Below are 16,319 nucleotides of genomic sequence, written 5' to 3' on the forward strand. Positions count from 1 at the left end.
TGTTAAGGTGAGGAAGGAAGACAAAAGAAACTATGAAAAGGACATTGTCAAAAATGTAAGGAGCAACCAAAATTGTTCTACATATTCAAAAATGAAAGAAGGCAAAAAGAAACAATAGAAAGGTTAAAAGGAGAGAACGGGATGGTGGAAGACCCAAAATGTATGGAAAAACTGTTAAATACTAAATTTCAGGAGGTCTTTACTAAGGAATATAAATTTGAAAGGCCACAGGGTAATAGAGAGACCGTCTGTATGAAAGAGAATACAGTAACCAAGCTTGAAATAAAAGATATGATGTCTTACAAGAATCATTAAAGAAAGGAGAAAAGTGATATTAGTAGAAGATTTCAACTGTAAAGAGGTGGACTGGGAAAATTATGAAAGTGGTATGGGGGAAGAAGCCTGGGGAGATAGATTCCTGAACCTAATAATAGATAATATGATGGTCAGGGAATATGTCCTGAAATATAGAACTAAAGAAGAAAGAAAGAAAGATTGGTTTAATGCAAGGTGTGCTAGGGCAAAGGAAAAAAGAGAAAGAGCATGGAAAAGGTGGAGGAGAAATAGAAATCCAGGAAATAAGGAAAACTTCAAGGTAGCAAGAAATGTATATGTTAAGGTGAGGAAGGAAGACAAAAGAAACTATGAAAAGGACATTGTCAAAAATGTAAGGAGCAACCAAAATTGTTCTACATATTCAAAAATGAAAGAATAAGGCAAAAAGAAACAATAGAAAGGTTAAAAGGAGAGAACGGGATGGTGGAAGACCCAAAATGTATGGAAAAACTGTTAAATACTAAATTTCAGGAGGTCTTTACTAAGGAATATAAATTTGAAAGGCCACAGGGTAATAGAGAGACCGTCTGTATGAAAGAGAATACAGTAACCAAGCTTGAAATAAAAGATATGATGTCTTACAAGAATCATTAAAGAAAGGAGAAAAGTGATATTAGTAGAAGATTTCAACTGTAAAGAGGTGGACTGGGAAAATTATGAAAGTGGTATGGGGGAAGAAGCCTGGGGAGATAGATTCCTGAACCTAATAATAGATAATATGATGGTCCAAAGACTAAAGGAAAACATAAGATTCAGAGGAAACGATGAGGCGGCGAGATTGGACCTAGTTTTTACAAGGGATATGGAAATGAACAATGATATAAGACATAAGTGCCCATTGGGAAAGAGTGACCATGTAATATTAGAAATGGATATAGAAGAGGGAAAGGAAGATAGAGACGATTCATACAAAGGAGACCGATTAAATTACAGAAAGGCTGATATTGAGAACCTCAAGAGCTATTTCAAAAACGTAAACTGGGAGGAGATGGAAAACTCAGCGACAGTGCAAGAGAAGTATAACTTATTTTTGGAAATATACAAAACAGGAGTCAGAGAATATGTCCCAAAATATAGACCTAAAGAAGAAGGAAAGAAAAAAGAAACAATAGAAAGGTTAAAAGGAGAGAACAGGATGGTGGAAGACCCAAAAAGTATGGCAGAACTGTTAAATAGTAAATTTCAGGAGGTCTTTACTAAGGAATCCAAAGTTCAGAGACCACAGGGAAATAGAGAGACTGTCCATATGAAAGAGATTAAAGTAACCAAGCCTGAAATAAAAGAGTTGATGACGGAATTAGATGAGGAGAAGGCAATGGGACCAGATGAAGTCTCAGGCAGAATATTAAAAGAATGTAGAGAAGAACTAGCAAGTCCTATATACTACATCATAAAATGCTCAATAGAAAATGGAACAGTACCAGTAGAATGAAAAAGAGGTGGTTCCCATATATTAGAGTGGAAGGAAGGAAGAACCTTTAAATTACAGACCGGTATCACTAATTAGTGTAATATGCAAGATGTGTGAAAGAGTAATAAAGAAAAAATGGATTGAGTTTCTTTAAGACAACAAATTATTATCAAATAGCCTATTTGGTTTTAGAAAAGGTCGGTTGTGTGTAACAAATTTATTGAGTTTCTACTCTAGAATAGTTGATAAAGTACAAGAGAGAGAGAGGGATGGATTGACTGTATTTATTTAGATTTAAAAAAGGCGTTTGATAAAGTGCCACATGAAAGATTGCTATGGAAGTTAGAGAAGGGTGGCTTAAAAGGAAGCACACTGAGATAGATGGAAAATTACTTGAGGGGGAGAGAAATAAGGACGGTAGTTAAAGATATGAAGTCCAAGTGGAGAGCAGTAGACAGCAGAGTGCCACAGGGGGTCAGTATTGGCGCCAATACTTTTTCTCATATATATAAACGAAATGCCAGAGGGAGTGAACAGCTACATAAATCTGTTTGTGGACAATGCGAAACTGTGCAGTCATTAAACAAAAAGACGATTGTGAAATACTTCAAGAACACTTAAACAAGATCTGGAAATGGGGCAAAAATTGGGAGATGGAATTCAACGTGGACAAAAGCCATGTCATGGGAATAGGAAAAAGTGAAAGACGACCAGTGGGAATCTATAAGATGGGAGATGGAGTAGAAATAGAAAAAGTAAAAAAGGAAAAGGACTTGGGAGTGACGATGGAAGAAAACAATCATGATAAACCATATTGATAGAATTTTCAGAGAGACATATAATCTGCTAAGGAATATTGGATTAGCATTTCACTATATGGACAAAGAAATGATGAAGATATTGATAGGTACTAAAATAAGACCTAGATTGGAATATGCAGGAGTTGTGTGGACCCCCCATAAAAAAAAAAAAAACATAATGAAATTGGAGAGACTACAAAAAATGGCTACAAGAATGGTTCCAGAATTTAAAGGGATGGCATATGAGGAGAGACTAAAGGCTATGGATCTACCAACCCAGGAACAGAGAAAAGAGAGAGGGGATCTGATACAAGTTTATAAATTGATTAACGGAATGGATCAAGTGGATAATGAGAAACTAATCCTGAGAGAAGAATATGACATTAGAGGCACAAGATTGCATAGTAAGAAACTGAGGAAGGGAAGATGTCTAAGAGATGTTAAAAAATATAGTTTCCCGCAAAGATGTGTTGAGACTTGGAACAGTTTGAGTGAGGAAGTGGTGTCAGCAATGAGTGTGCATAGTTATAAAGAGAAATTGGATAAGTGTAGTTATGGAGACAGGGTCACACGAGCATAAAGCCCAGGCCCAGTAAAACTACAACTAGGTAAATACACACACACACACAGACCCAAAAAGTATGGCAGAAGTGTTAAATTGTAAATTTAAAGAGGTCTTTACTAAGGAGTCCAAATTTGAAAGGCCACCGGGTAATAGAGAGACCATCTATATGAAAGAGATTAAAGTAACCAAGCTTGAAATAAAAGAGTTAATGAAGGAACTGGATGAAGAAAATGCAATGGGACCGGATGAAGTCTCAGGCAGAATACTAAAAGAATGTAGGAAAGAACTAGCAAGTCCTATATACATCATAAAATGCTCAATAGAAAATGGAAATGTACCAGTAGAATGGAAAAGAGCTGAGGTGGTTCCCATATATAAGAGCGGAAGGAAGGAAGAACCTTTGAATTACAGACCGGTATCACTAACTAGTGTAATATGCAAGATGTGTGAAAGAATATTAAAGAAACAATTGATCGAGTTCCTTGAAGACAACAAATTAATATCAAATAGCCAAATTGGATTTAGAAAAAGACTGTTGTGTGTAACAAATTTACTGAGTTTCTATTCTAGAATAGTTGATAGTATACAAGAGAGAGAGGGATGGGTTGACTGTATTTATTTGGATTTAAAAAAGGTGTTTGACAAAGTACCACATGCAAGATTACTGTGGAAATTAGAGGAGAAGGTTGGCTTAAAAGGAAGCACATTGAGGTGGATGGAAAATTATCTAAGGGGTAGAGAAATAAGGACGGTAGTTAAAGATATGAAGTCCAAGTGGAGAGCAGTAGAAAGCGGTGTGCCGCAGGGGACAGTATTAGCACCAATACTTTTCCTCATATATATAAACGACATGCCAGAAGTAGTGAACAGCTACATAAATCTATTTACGGATTATACAAAACTGTGCAGAGTTATAAAGTAAAAAGAGGATTGTGAAATACTGCAGGATGACCTAAATATGATCTGGGAATGGAGTAAAAAGTGGGAAATGAAATTCAATGTGAACAAAAGCCATGTCATGGAAATGGGAAAGAGTGAAAGATGACCCGTGGGAATCTTTAAGATGGGAGATGGAGTAGAATTGGAGAAAGTAAAAAAGGAAAAGGATTTGGGAGTGACAATGGAAGAAAACAATCAACCAGTAAGCCATATTGATAGAATTTTCAGAGAGACATATGATTTGCTAAGCAATATTGGAGTACCATTTCACTACATGGACATAGAAATGATGAAGAAATTGATAAGTACTGTAATAAGACCCAGATTCGACCCCTCATAAAAAGAAACACGTAAGGAAGTTGAAGAGACTACAAAAAATGGCTACAAGAATGATTCCAGAATTTGAAGGGATGACATATGAGGAGAGACCAAAAGCTATGGATCTACCAACCCTGGAACAGAGAAGAGAGAGATCTGATACATGTTTATAAATTGATCAATGGAATGGACCAAATGGATAATGATAAATTGATCCTGAGAGAAGAATATGACATTAGAAGCACAAGATTGCATAGTAAAATGCTGAGAAAGGGAAGATGTTTGAGAGATGTTAAAAAATATAGTTTCCCACAAAGATGTGTTGATACGTGGAACAGTTTGAGAGAAGAAGTGGTGTCAGCAATGAGTGTGCATAGTTTTAAAGAAAAATTGGATGTGTAGATATGGAGACAGGGCCACATGAGCATAAAGCCCAGGCCCTGTAAAACTACAACTAGGTAACACACGCACACAGATATATACAAAGATGCATGGATAGAAAGAGACATGAATTTGGAAGAGAGAAAGATTGAAAGAATTGAGAAACGAAGTGAAAGAAAGAAATGAGAAACATACAGATACCAAGAAAATTTTTTTTTTTGAAAGTTTGGAACATGAGACTGAGAAAATGGTACATCAAGAAAAGAGAAGAAAGAGCAGAAGAGGAAATGAGGGGAAATGTGGAAAAAAAAAATTGCTTATACTAATATAAATGGACTTGTCTCAGGGATAAATGAATTGAACAGCTTTATTAAAGAGGTTGAGCCTGACATGATGAAGATCACAGAAACAAAACTAAGAGATCAACTGACACTAAACCGCATTGGGAATGGGCTGTACAATATCTATATGAAAAATAGAAAAGTGAAGCAGGGTGGAGGAGTGATGATACTAAGAAAAAAAAAAAAAACCTAAAGGTAACGAACGTGAATTATGGCAAAAACAGTGCAGAAATTATATCAATTGTAGTTGAGAAAAATTACATGGAGAGGAGAGAATTTGTAATCTGCTATGTATCACCCAAGACAAGATCTTGGAGTCTAAAGAGAATATGAGGAAGTTCTGAAAGATACTGAACACTCACTAATCAAAATATTAGAAAAGAAAAGAAATACTGTAATAATGGGGGACTTCAACTGTAAGGAAGTGCACTGGGAAGATATGACTACAGAGAGAAATGAGGATTCATGGGATTACACGTTACTGGAGTTAACTATGGAATATACAATGACACAATGGATTCAAGAAATCACCAGATTTAGGAATAGTGAAGAGCCATCAAGACTGGATCTATTATTTACAATGGAACCTGAAATTGTGGATGGAGTAAAGTATAAGATACCTTTGGCAAAAAGTGATCATGTACTAATAGTAGCGATATTCAAGAAAGTGATTAGGAATGAACAGAATGAAAAACATAGAAAAAGAAGATTGACATATAGCAAAACAGATTTTAGAGAACTCAAAGACTTTTTCCAAAAGACGGACTGGACTAAATTTGACAACCAGGCAGGAGTGGAGGAAAAGTGGATGACATTTAAAAAAAATTATAATGATGGAGTGAATAAATATGTACTGAGACTGAAAATTAAAGACAAGTATAAGGAAGAATGGTTTAATAGAAAATGTGAAGAAGCAAGAGATAAAAGGGATAGAATGTGGAAGATATGGAGAAAAGACTAACGTCCAAGGAAGTGGCCAGACTACATCAGAGAAAGGAATAACTATGTTAAAATATGAAGAGAAGAAAAGAAAAACCATGAGAAAAACATAATTGAAAAATGCAAGGATCAGCCAAAGATCTTTTATAGATATAGAAACGGAAAGAAAAAAAACAAACGAGATGTTGGAAGCGCGACAGGTTACCCACAATAACGGAGAACAATGTGGAGAACAATATGGAGAACAACAATCTACAGAACACCGAAAGGATGGAGGGAGGTTATGCTATCAGTCATGCCCCCAGAGATTCCGGAGAAAGGGATGACCCAGAGCCACAGATGAGGAGCAGTCCGTGGCGAGAACATGATATGCCCCCAAAACTGCTGCTGTAGAATTGTCACTTCAGGTCCTGACTCCATAGAATAAGGACTATCAACACCCTGCTGCCCGCTTAGTTCACTACAAGCCCTCCAACAGCAGAACACAGACATATCTCCTTCTCAAGAAAGAAGTAGAAACAGAGAAGAATAAAGTAAGAAAGAAAAAAGAAGAAAGAGGAGAGAATCTATAACCAAGAAAGAAGAAAGAAGAGAGAATCTATAACCAAGAAAGAAGAAAGAAGAAAGAAGAGAGATGACAGAAGAGAAGAAAGAAGAAAAAAGAGGAAGGCGTGGTTATAACCAGAGGAGAACTGAGGAAGAGAGATGTTCAACACTCTGTTGGTCGTGAGTAGAGCTTAGAGCAAGGCAAGGGAGTTGTTTTACTTAGTAACTCATTAAATAACCTTTTATGTATTATAGTGTTTAAGTAGTTCTATATGTAGAGTGGTTAGGATATAATTAGGAAAACTCCAATATATTTTATTTTGCCATAGTAAAATCTCGTGATAGACTACATGATACAAACTTGCCATTGTACCAGTGACGAAGAAACATATTATGTGTAATACGTAAAATAAATTTAAGAAGTGTTATTGGCTTTATCAACCATATACTTATACCCACCTAGAACCTCGCCAGAGAAGAGACTAAATTTCTCAATTAGTACTGAAAGACAATCTAGTGTGTCCCAAGAACGGGTCACAACAGAGATAGAGAAACTAGTTTATGAAAATAATGAATACAGCGATGAATTAGAAATGGCTGAAATAATGAACAGAAACTTTCAAGAAGTTTTTGCAAGAGAAAAAAAAACAATCATGAAGAACTAGGAAATAAATCTCCTGCAATGAGAGACATCATTATTTTGGAGCAGGAAATAATGATACAACTAAGAAATTAAGATGTAAGAAAATCACACGGTCTGGATGGAATTGCAAATTGGATATTGAAAGAGTGTAGAGAAAAGCTGACAAATGGTATACAATATGATAAAATGTTCTATTGAAAAGGGAAAAGTACCAGAAGACTGGAAAAAAGCCAATATTGTGCCAATATATAAAGGAGGAAATAAGGAGAACCCAACAAATTACAGGCCAGTGTCCCTGACAAGTGCAATAGCTAAAATATGTGAATGTGTAATCAAAGAAAGATGGACCAAACATTTGGAAGAAAAAAAATATAATTAATGAAAGACAATTTGGCTTTACAAAAGGAAGATCATGTGTAACAAACCTTATATGCTTTTACTCTAGAGTCATAAACATAACACAGGAAAAGATGGATGGGTTGACATTGTATTTTTAGATTTAAAAATAGCATTTGATAAAGTTCCACACAGAAAATTAATAAGAAAACTGGAAGATATAGGGGGAATAAAAGGAAAATTGCTGGAATGGATAAAGGATTTCCTAACTGGAAGAACTATGAGAGTGACAATTAGAGATAAGGAGTCCACCTAGAAGGAAGTTATAAGTGGGGTTCTGCAAGGTACTGTGTTGGCCCCAATTATGTTTGTAATATACATAAATGACATGGATGAAGGAGTTTCTGCAAGGTACTGTGTTGGCCCCAATTATATTTGCAATATACATAAATGACATGGACGAAGGAGTTTCTTTGCAGATGACGCAAAACTTTTGAAGAAAGTTGGGTCGCACAATGATGGTAGAACTCTACAGCAGGACTTAGACTATGGGAATGAAGTAAAAGATGGGAGATGAAATTCAACATTAAGAAATGTAGCGTAATGAAATTTGGGAAGAGCAAAAATAGGATAACAAGACAATATAATATAAACTTGGAGAAGAGAGGATTAAGTAGGTGGAAAGTGAAAAGGATCTAGGAGTTCTCATAACAAAAGAAATGTCCCCCAATAAACATATAAATAAAATTGTTGGTGAGGCCTACAACTTACTGAGAAATATTAGAATTGCATTCTCATATATTGATGAAGATATGGTGAAAAAGTTATTGGTATCCTTGATCAGACCACAACTGGAGTATGCAGCAGTACTGTGGCCACCTAACATGAGGAAAAATATCAGGAAATTTGAATGGATACAAAGAGCGGCCACCAAACTGGCCCCAACCTTGTTTGCTCTTATGTATGAAAAGAGACTGGAGAGACTAGAATTACCAACACTGGAGCAGAGAAGAGAAAGAGGCAACCTGTTGACCATCTACAGAATAATGAATAATATGGAGCTTCCTGATAGGATCAACCTGCTGAAGAGGGACAGAAGGGACACAAGAGGACATGGACTAAAACTCAGAAAAGACAACTACAGAAGAGACTTCAAGAAAAACAGCTTCCCCCATAGAGTGATAGATATATGGAATGGACTGGACAGAGAGGTGGTGTGTGCAAAGTCTATACATGACTTTAAGAGAAAATTAGACACTATGAGATACAGAGACAGGACAACATGAGCATAGGCTCCCCTCATGTAAAATACAACTAGGTAAATACACACACACACACACAGTGGACCTCTGCTATTCATACATACTCTGTTCCAGGAGGTTACACAAATTACGATTTGTATGAATGGCTATCTTTTTTTTTTTTCCATAAGAAATAATGTAATTTGGATTAATCCATTTCAAAGCCACAGACGATTGCTTATTTAACCTTTAAGTGAAGGTGATCATTTATGTATCTAAGTGTACACCATCCCATTTTGAGATTGTTGGTGGCAATGGGTGGCTAACTTGCTCTATTTATATCTCCCCATCTCAGCATATCAGACAACAGAGAGGGGAGTTTCAGCTGGAGCAGCTGATTGATTAGGTGGGCACTTGAGACACTTTATAAGTACAAACCCATGCAAAGAGTGCTGTTGTTGGGTTCTCCCAACACATCTTGTCTCTTTCCCCAAGGTTAAAAAATTAAATTAGGAAGTTATTTAGAGGAGATACAACATGGGACTTAGTGTTGGGATCTGTTAACACCAAGGTTTAAAAAATTGTGCGTTAGCATATATGCTCCACTGGTGTATGTCAATCTCCTTTTAAACTATCACCATTATCTCTGGATAACCTGTACTCTATATTAAGGCTTTGCGGGCATCTAAGATAGCAGAAAATATCTTATCTGGCTAAAATTCTAGGGCATAATGGTAACAATTTGTATTTCCTATTCCTCAGCTTTGGGTGACTGACCTGACCTTTATCGTTTTACTTCAGAACTAATTTGTGCTCGTTTTTCAACTTTTTAGTTTGTGATAAAGCAGCATATTAATCAAGGTACTAATTTTGACCATTGCATTTATGTAAGGAAAAGGAAGGAAAAAAAGACAGATGAATCAGAAAGAGAGAGAGAGAGAGAGAGAGAGAGAGAGAGAGAGAGAGAGAGAGAGAGAGAGAGAGAGAGAGAGAGAGAGAGTAATTGAATATTTTCTTCCAGTGTTATTGCCAAAGAAGATGTGGGAACCCCGCTTGCCTGGCTTTGACTATCTCAGTTTTATGCAGCAGGACCAAGACCATGATGCAGAAGACCACCTTGTGCTGGAAATGGAGGCTGACCTCACTACAAAACTTCATGATGGTAATTAATGTGAGATCAATGTTATTTCAAGACTGATAAGCAAGAGTGCTTTTACTCTTTCAAATTCATAATCTTTATAAATTTCTCAGCCACCCTCTGTATTCAGTTAAGTAATCTACTACCTGTCATTTTTGTGTATAAGATAACCACTAACCAATACCTTTCTTATAAGTATTACCTTAATTGATGATATAAAGAATGCATGCACATATAAAACACATAAATTCAGAAGAAATTACTCAAAGAAAACTAGTAGGATGTTTACCATGCATCATAGTATGTACTCTACAATGAGTTCAGAACCTTAGATCACTCTGCCTGAAATAAGAGATAGTTACACTTTTATATGAAACACATAATTTGGATCTTTACATTTCTGGCAACGTAGCATATATGGGTTAAGACCATGCTATAGAAGTTATCTTAGAATAGGCAGACTGTCATCACACAAGCCTGCAATTAAATAGAGTATAGTCAGCTCAATTAATGTGAGGGTTACATTCCTGAAGACATCGCATTATTCTAAATTGTATTAAACATAATTTTCCCTTACAAAGCAATGGTATTAGGAGGGTTACATTCCTGGCCAGTGCGAAAATTTGCCTATTTCAGGGATTTTGTTACACAAACCGTAAGAAAAACTATAAATACATCACTTGGTCATAGAAACAATAAAAACACATGTTCCCATTTTATTAGTTTTGATGGTACGCAACATGTTCTCCCTCAGTCCCATCACATGGACAATCAGCGAAGTCTTTTCTCCCCTAACTTAGCAATCTAACACTTGCAACTTCTTTTCAATGGTCACAGCCTCCTGGGTTATTTTCACGATTTTCATCCACATGTTATATTCATCCCAATGGCACCACTGCCATCTCTTCTGTCTCTAAAGCTGAATTCTTCTCTCAAACCTTTGCTCACAACTCCACCTTGGACCATTCAGGGCTTGTCCCTCCCTCTCCTCCACTCTCTGACTATTTCATGTCTACAATTAAAATTCTTCGTAACGATGTTTTCCATGCCCTCACTGGCCTAAACCCTCGGAAGGCTTATGGTCCTGATGGGGTACCTCCTATTGTTCTCAAAAACTGTGCTTCTGTGCTTGCACCTTGCCTGGCCAAACTCTTCCAACTTTGTCAGTCTACCTTTCCTTCCTGCTGGAAGTTCGCCTACATTCAGCCTGTTCCTAAAAAGGGTGACCGTTCTAACCCTTAAACTACTGTCCTATAGCTTTAATCTCTTGCTTCTCTGAAGTTTTTGAATCTATCTTGAATAGGAAGATTCTCAAACATCTGTCACTTCACAATCTTCTGTCTGATCGCCAGAATGGCTTCCGTCAAAGTCGCTCTACGGGTGATCTTCTGGCTTTCCTTACCGAGTCTTGGTCACCTCTTTTAGAGATTTCAGTGAAACTTTTGCTGTAGTGTTAGACATACCAAAAGCTTTTGATAGAGTCCGGCATAAAGCTTTGATTTCAAAACTGCCCTCCTACAGCTTCTATCCTTCTCTCTGCAAATTTATCACAAGTTTCCTTTCCGACCGTTATTGCTGCTGTGGTAGACGGCCACTGTTCTTCTCCCAAATCTATTAATAGTGGAGTTCCTCAGGGTCCTGTCTTGTCACCCACTCTCTTTCTATTATTCATTAATGACCTTCTTAACCAAACTTCTTGCCCTATCCACTCCTACGCTGATGATACCACCCTACATCTTTCCAAGTCCTTTCAGAGACAACCAACCCTTCAGGAAGTCAACAGATCACGCAGGGATGCCACAGAATGCCTGACTTCTGATCTTTCTAGGATTTCTGATTGCAGCAGAGAAAATCTAGTAGTTTTCAGTGCCTCAAAAACTCAATTCCTCCATCAATCAACTTGACACAACTTTCTAGACAACTATCCCCTCTTCTTCAGTGACACTCAACTGTCTCCCTCTTCCACAATGCATATCCTCGGTCTGTCCTTTGCTCATAATCTTAACTGGAAACTTCACATTTTATCTCTTGCTAAAACAGCTTCTGTGGTTAGGTGTTCTGAGGCGTCCCCGCCAGTTTTTCTCGCCCCTCCAACTGCTTACTCTGTATAAGGGCCTTATCCACCCGTGTATGGAGTACTCTTTGCATGTTTGGGGGGGTTCCAGTCACACAGTTTTACTAGATAGGGTGGAATCAAAAGCTTTTCGTCTCATCAACTCCCCTCCTCTGACTAACTGTCTTCAGCCTCTTTCTCACCACCAAAATGTTGCATCTCTTTCTATCTTTTATCACTATTTTCATGCAAACTGTTCTACTGATATTGCTAACTGCATGCCTCCCCTCTTCCTGTGGCCTCGCTGCACAAGGCTTTCTTCTTCCTCTCATCTCTATTCTGTTCAACTCTCTAATGCAAGAGTTAACCAGTACTCTCAATCATTCATCCTTTTCACTGGTAAACTCTGGAACTCCCTCCCTGCATCTGTATTTCCTAATTCCTATGATTTGTCTTCTTTTAACATAACATAACATAAATAATAGGATAACAAAGGGCCACCAGGGCCCATCTAGGTTATCCTGTATCAGTCACACAGCGACCTCGTCATCAGTACTTAAAGATACACTTACAAGTACACAATACATTATATACTAATTCTAAATATTTTGCCCATTAACAGGGCTAAGTCCTGCAGCAAAATCCTCTACAATCTGTGATCCCCATACATGGGGATCATGTCTTGTTTAACTATAGTAAATTTCTTATAAAAACTATCATGCAGCGCTATACATAATTATAAATCTAATAAACTTAAGTGCTTATCTAATCTGTTTTTAAACATTGTCAAACTAGTGCTATTTACAACCTTCTTTGGCAATGCATTCCAGAAGTCTACCACCCTATGACTAAAGAAATATTTTCTTATATCTAATCTGCAGCCTTGCTTTCTAATCTTCCTGTCATGATTTCTAGTCCTATTTCCCTCCTCTAAGGTAAAGAAAGATCTCACATCTATGTAGTTTGTATCTGAGAACATTTTAAATAACTCTATCATATCCCCTCTTATACATCTCTCAAATGAAAACATGTTTAATTCCTTTAATCTATCTCTATAGTCCAGGCGCTTTAATGCTGGTATCATCCTAGTGGCTCTTCTCTGAACTGCTTCTAACATGTTGATATCCTGCCTATAATGGGGTGACCAGGCCTGTATGCAATACTCTAAATGAGCCCTAACATAGGAATTATATAAGCTACGCACCACTTCCTTACTTTTATAACTAACATTTCTATTTATAAAACCCAGGATCCTATTTGCCCTATTTCTTGCTTCTAAACATTGCTTTGAAAATTTCATAGTCCTGTCTATCACTACTCCTAAATCCTTTCCTTCCTCTACTGCCTCTAGCCAACATCCCTCCATCTCATAGCTAAAGTTTGTGTTGTCTTCACCTAAATGCATAACCTGACACTTTTTAGAATTAAACTCCATCTGCCACCTGTCTGCCCATGTTATCAGCCTGTCCAGGTCTCGTATTCTGTAATTGTCCTTTTCACCCTGCACTGCACACGCTATCTTAGTATCATCTGCAGACTTTGATACTTTGCTACTAATTCCTATATCTAAATCGTTAATGTACACCAAGAAAAGAAGAGGTCCTAGTACTGATCCTTGGGGTACCCCACTAACCACTTCCTTCCACTCAGTAAAGTACAGTACCCTCATTTAAATGCGAGTTTAGCGCTATCCGAGTTTCGCGATCCTCGAGTTTGGCGCTTAGTCCTAAATTCTTACCATCCCGAGTTTGGCGCTGTATCGCCCCGAGTTTCACGCTGCTTTGACAAGTATCGGTCGCGTTTACTTCGGGCGGCATCACGTATGCTGCCCCAAGACTCCTGCAGTTGGCTGACTGAGCTGACCACGTGTGCACGCGTCCTTAGCCCTCTTCCACCAGCATCTTGATAGTTCTTATATGCAAGCTAATTAATTGTGATGTCAGGAAATAAAGGAGGCACTGCAGCATGTGGCTCGAAGAAACCTACTTGGCAAAAGGAAGCAGGCCAGAGAGGCAGGGTAAGAAGAAAAGACTGTTAAACATGAAGGAAAAAGGCGAAGTGTTGGATAAGCTTGATGCTGGAATGGGACCTGTTGCCGTTGGAAACTTGTTCAACATTAGTGAGTCTACTGTTAGAGGAATAAGAGCGAAACGTGAGGAAATAAAACGTTTCCTGAAAGACGCTCGAGGAGCTCTGTGATTCAAGTTGCTCACATCACGCATCCTACAAGCAAGTTGATGGTAACAACAGAACACTATTTGAAGAAATATATTGTTGACAAAAATGACCGAAATGTGTGCATATCTTCTGGTAAGGTAAGACAGAAGGCAAGAGAAATATATGCTGCAGTGGCACGTAAGTTAAACATTGACAATCCTCCACCTTTCTCTGCTAGTAATGGCTGGTTCTCAAGGTTAAAAAAGACACTCATTCAAGAGGGCACGATGTCTGGGTGAAGCAGCAGACGCATCTACAGAAGAGGTGGAAAGTTTCATTGGTGTCTTGAAACAGATGACTGAGGACGGTACGATCTCCGTCAAATATTCAACGCCATGAAACTGGAATCTAGTGCTTGACATGCATCCACGCAGTTCAAAAGGGATTAAATGAATACAAACAGATGTACAAACAGCACGAATGAAAAACGACAACAGGCCTTGATCACAAGATACTTCAGTAACCGTGACAAGCGAGAAGACACACCACCTGCTGTTGTTGCTGAGAAGGATGATGATGGTGATGAGCTGCTGGTCGACGATAATGTAGCCCCCGTGGATTTGGGCAACGAATTTGAAGGCTTTGCACTAGCGGACCATGCCCCAGAGTGAGATTATGTGCTGTTAGAGTTCTTATTATTTCTTTTCTCTTTTTGTTCTTTTCAATAAAGTGTGTATCCCAGTTTTTTTCGTCTTAACAAGAGCATTCTTCACTGAAACTGAATACACCCACCAATTTATCGGTATTTTGAAATAAGGGAGTAAAGTGGGAGGAAAAAATCAGCTTCGTCCGGGCCAGAATGAATAAGCGTTTTACATTGTTTTCAATACCCGAGTTTAGCGATCCTCGAGTTTGGCGCTATATCTTAAGAAGAAAGCAAGCGCTTAACTCGGGAGGGTACTGTTTTCCACTATTTAGAGAGCAAGCACTCAAGTGGGCCTTTCTTTTAATCTTTTCTTTTTTTTTCCCTTCGCTGGTTCTCTTCCCTACGTAAAAAAAAAAAGAAAATCTTCCCTTGTGTTCCATTATGTTAACTCAGTTTCTAGTCTCCATAATATCCAGCTGTTGTTCTCTTATAGGCTAGTGATCTTAATATATTAATATTAGCATATGTATATCATTAATTTTTTTTTTTATATGTGCGTGTATATACCACTTCCTTAATTTCATGTCCATTTGTTTCCAATATAACCACCTTGTGTCTTCCTCTGTCCTTATTTTTTTTTTTCTTAGTTTTTTTGTTTATTTCTTTAATTCTATTCCTCCATTCTATATTTTTATCTTTACTTTTATACATGTGCATAAGTTTTTCTATTTTAGTTAATTTCCAAGCTTTTGCCACTGCTTTTGCTGTATATTTCTTTAATTCTATTCCTCCATTCTATATTTTTATCTTTACTTTTATACATGTGCATAAGTTTTTCTATTTTAGTTAATTTCCAAGCTTTTGCCACTGCTTTTGCTGTACATTGCTATCTGAATCTTATTTTAAACAAGTCATTCTTACCATTAATATATATAACAATCCTGAGCATCTGTTTTATTTTATGTGCCAAATTTCATCAAAACATGCTGGAATGATTCATTACTTTTAAATTTGTTCCTTAGACATATCAGATGATTTCATGTGTGTGTATTTACCTAGTTGTATTTACCTAGTTGTATTTACCTAGTTGTAGTTTTACAGGGCCTGGGTTTTACACTCGTGTAAAGACCATATCTACACATATCCAATTTTTCTTTAAAACTATGCGCACTCGTTGCTGACACCACTTCTTCACTCAAACTGTTCAAGTCTCAACACATCTTTACGGGAAACTATATTTTTTAACATCTCTCAGACACCTTCCCTTCCTCAGTTCCTTACTATGCGATCTTGTGCTTCGAATGTCATATTTTTCTCTCAGTATCAGTTTCTCATTATCCACTTTATCCATTCCGTTCATCAATTTATAATCTTGTATCAGATCCCCTCTCTCCCTTCTCTGTTCCACGCTTGGTAGATCCATAGCTTTTAGTCTCTCCTCATATGTCATCCCTTCAAATTCTGGAACCATTCTTGTATCCATTTCTTGTAGTCTCTCCAACTTCCTCATGTGTTTCTTTTTTTGGGGG

At 37.4% G+C, this 16,319-nt stretch overlaps 1 protein-coding gene across 1 annotated transcript in view; it reads left to right on the forward strand.

Annotated features, from left to right (window-relative positions):
* The window catches only part of LOC123511352 (tigger transposable element-derived protein 1-like), a 138,741-nt gene that overhangs the window by 66,257 nt on the left and 56,165 nt on the right, over window positions 1-16,319 (forward strand). The window contains exon 4 of the mRNA XM_045267155.1: window positions 9,818-9,958. The gene's annotated coding sequence lies outside the window, so the exon portion shown is untranslated. The remainder of the gene's footprint in view (window positions 1-9,817; window positions 9,959-16,319) is intronic.

Source organism: Portunus trituberculatus, chromosome 31, assembly GCF_017591435.1.
Source record: "Portunus trituberculatus isolate SZX2019 chromosome 31, ASM1759143v1, whole genome shotgun sequence".
Taxonomy (NCBI): Eukaryota; Metazoa; Arthropoda; class Malacostraca; order Decapoda; family Portunidae; genus Portunus; species Portunus trituberculatus.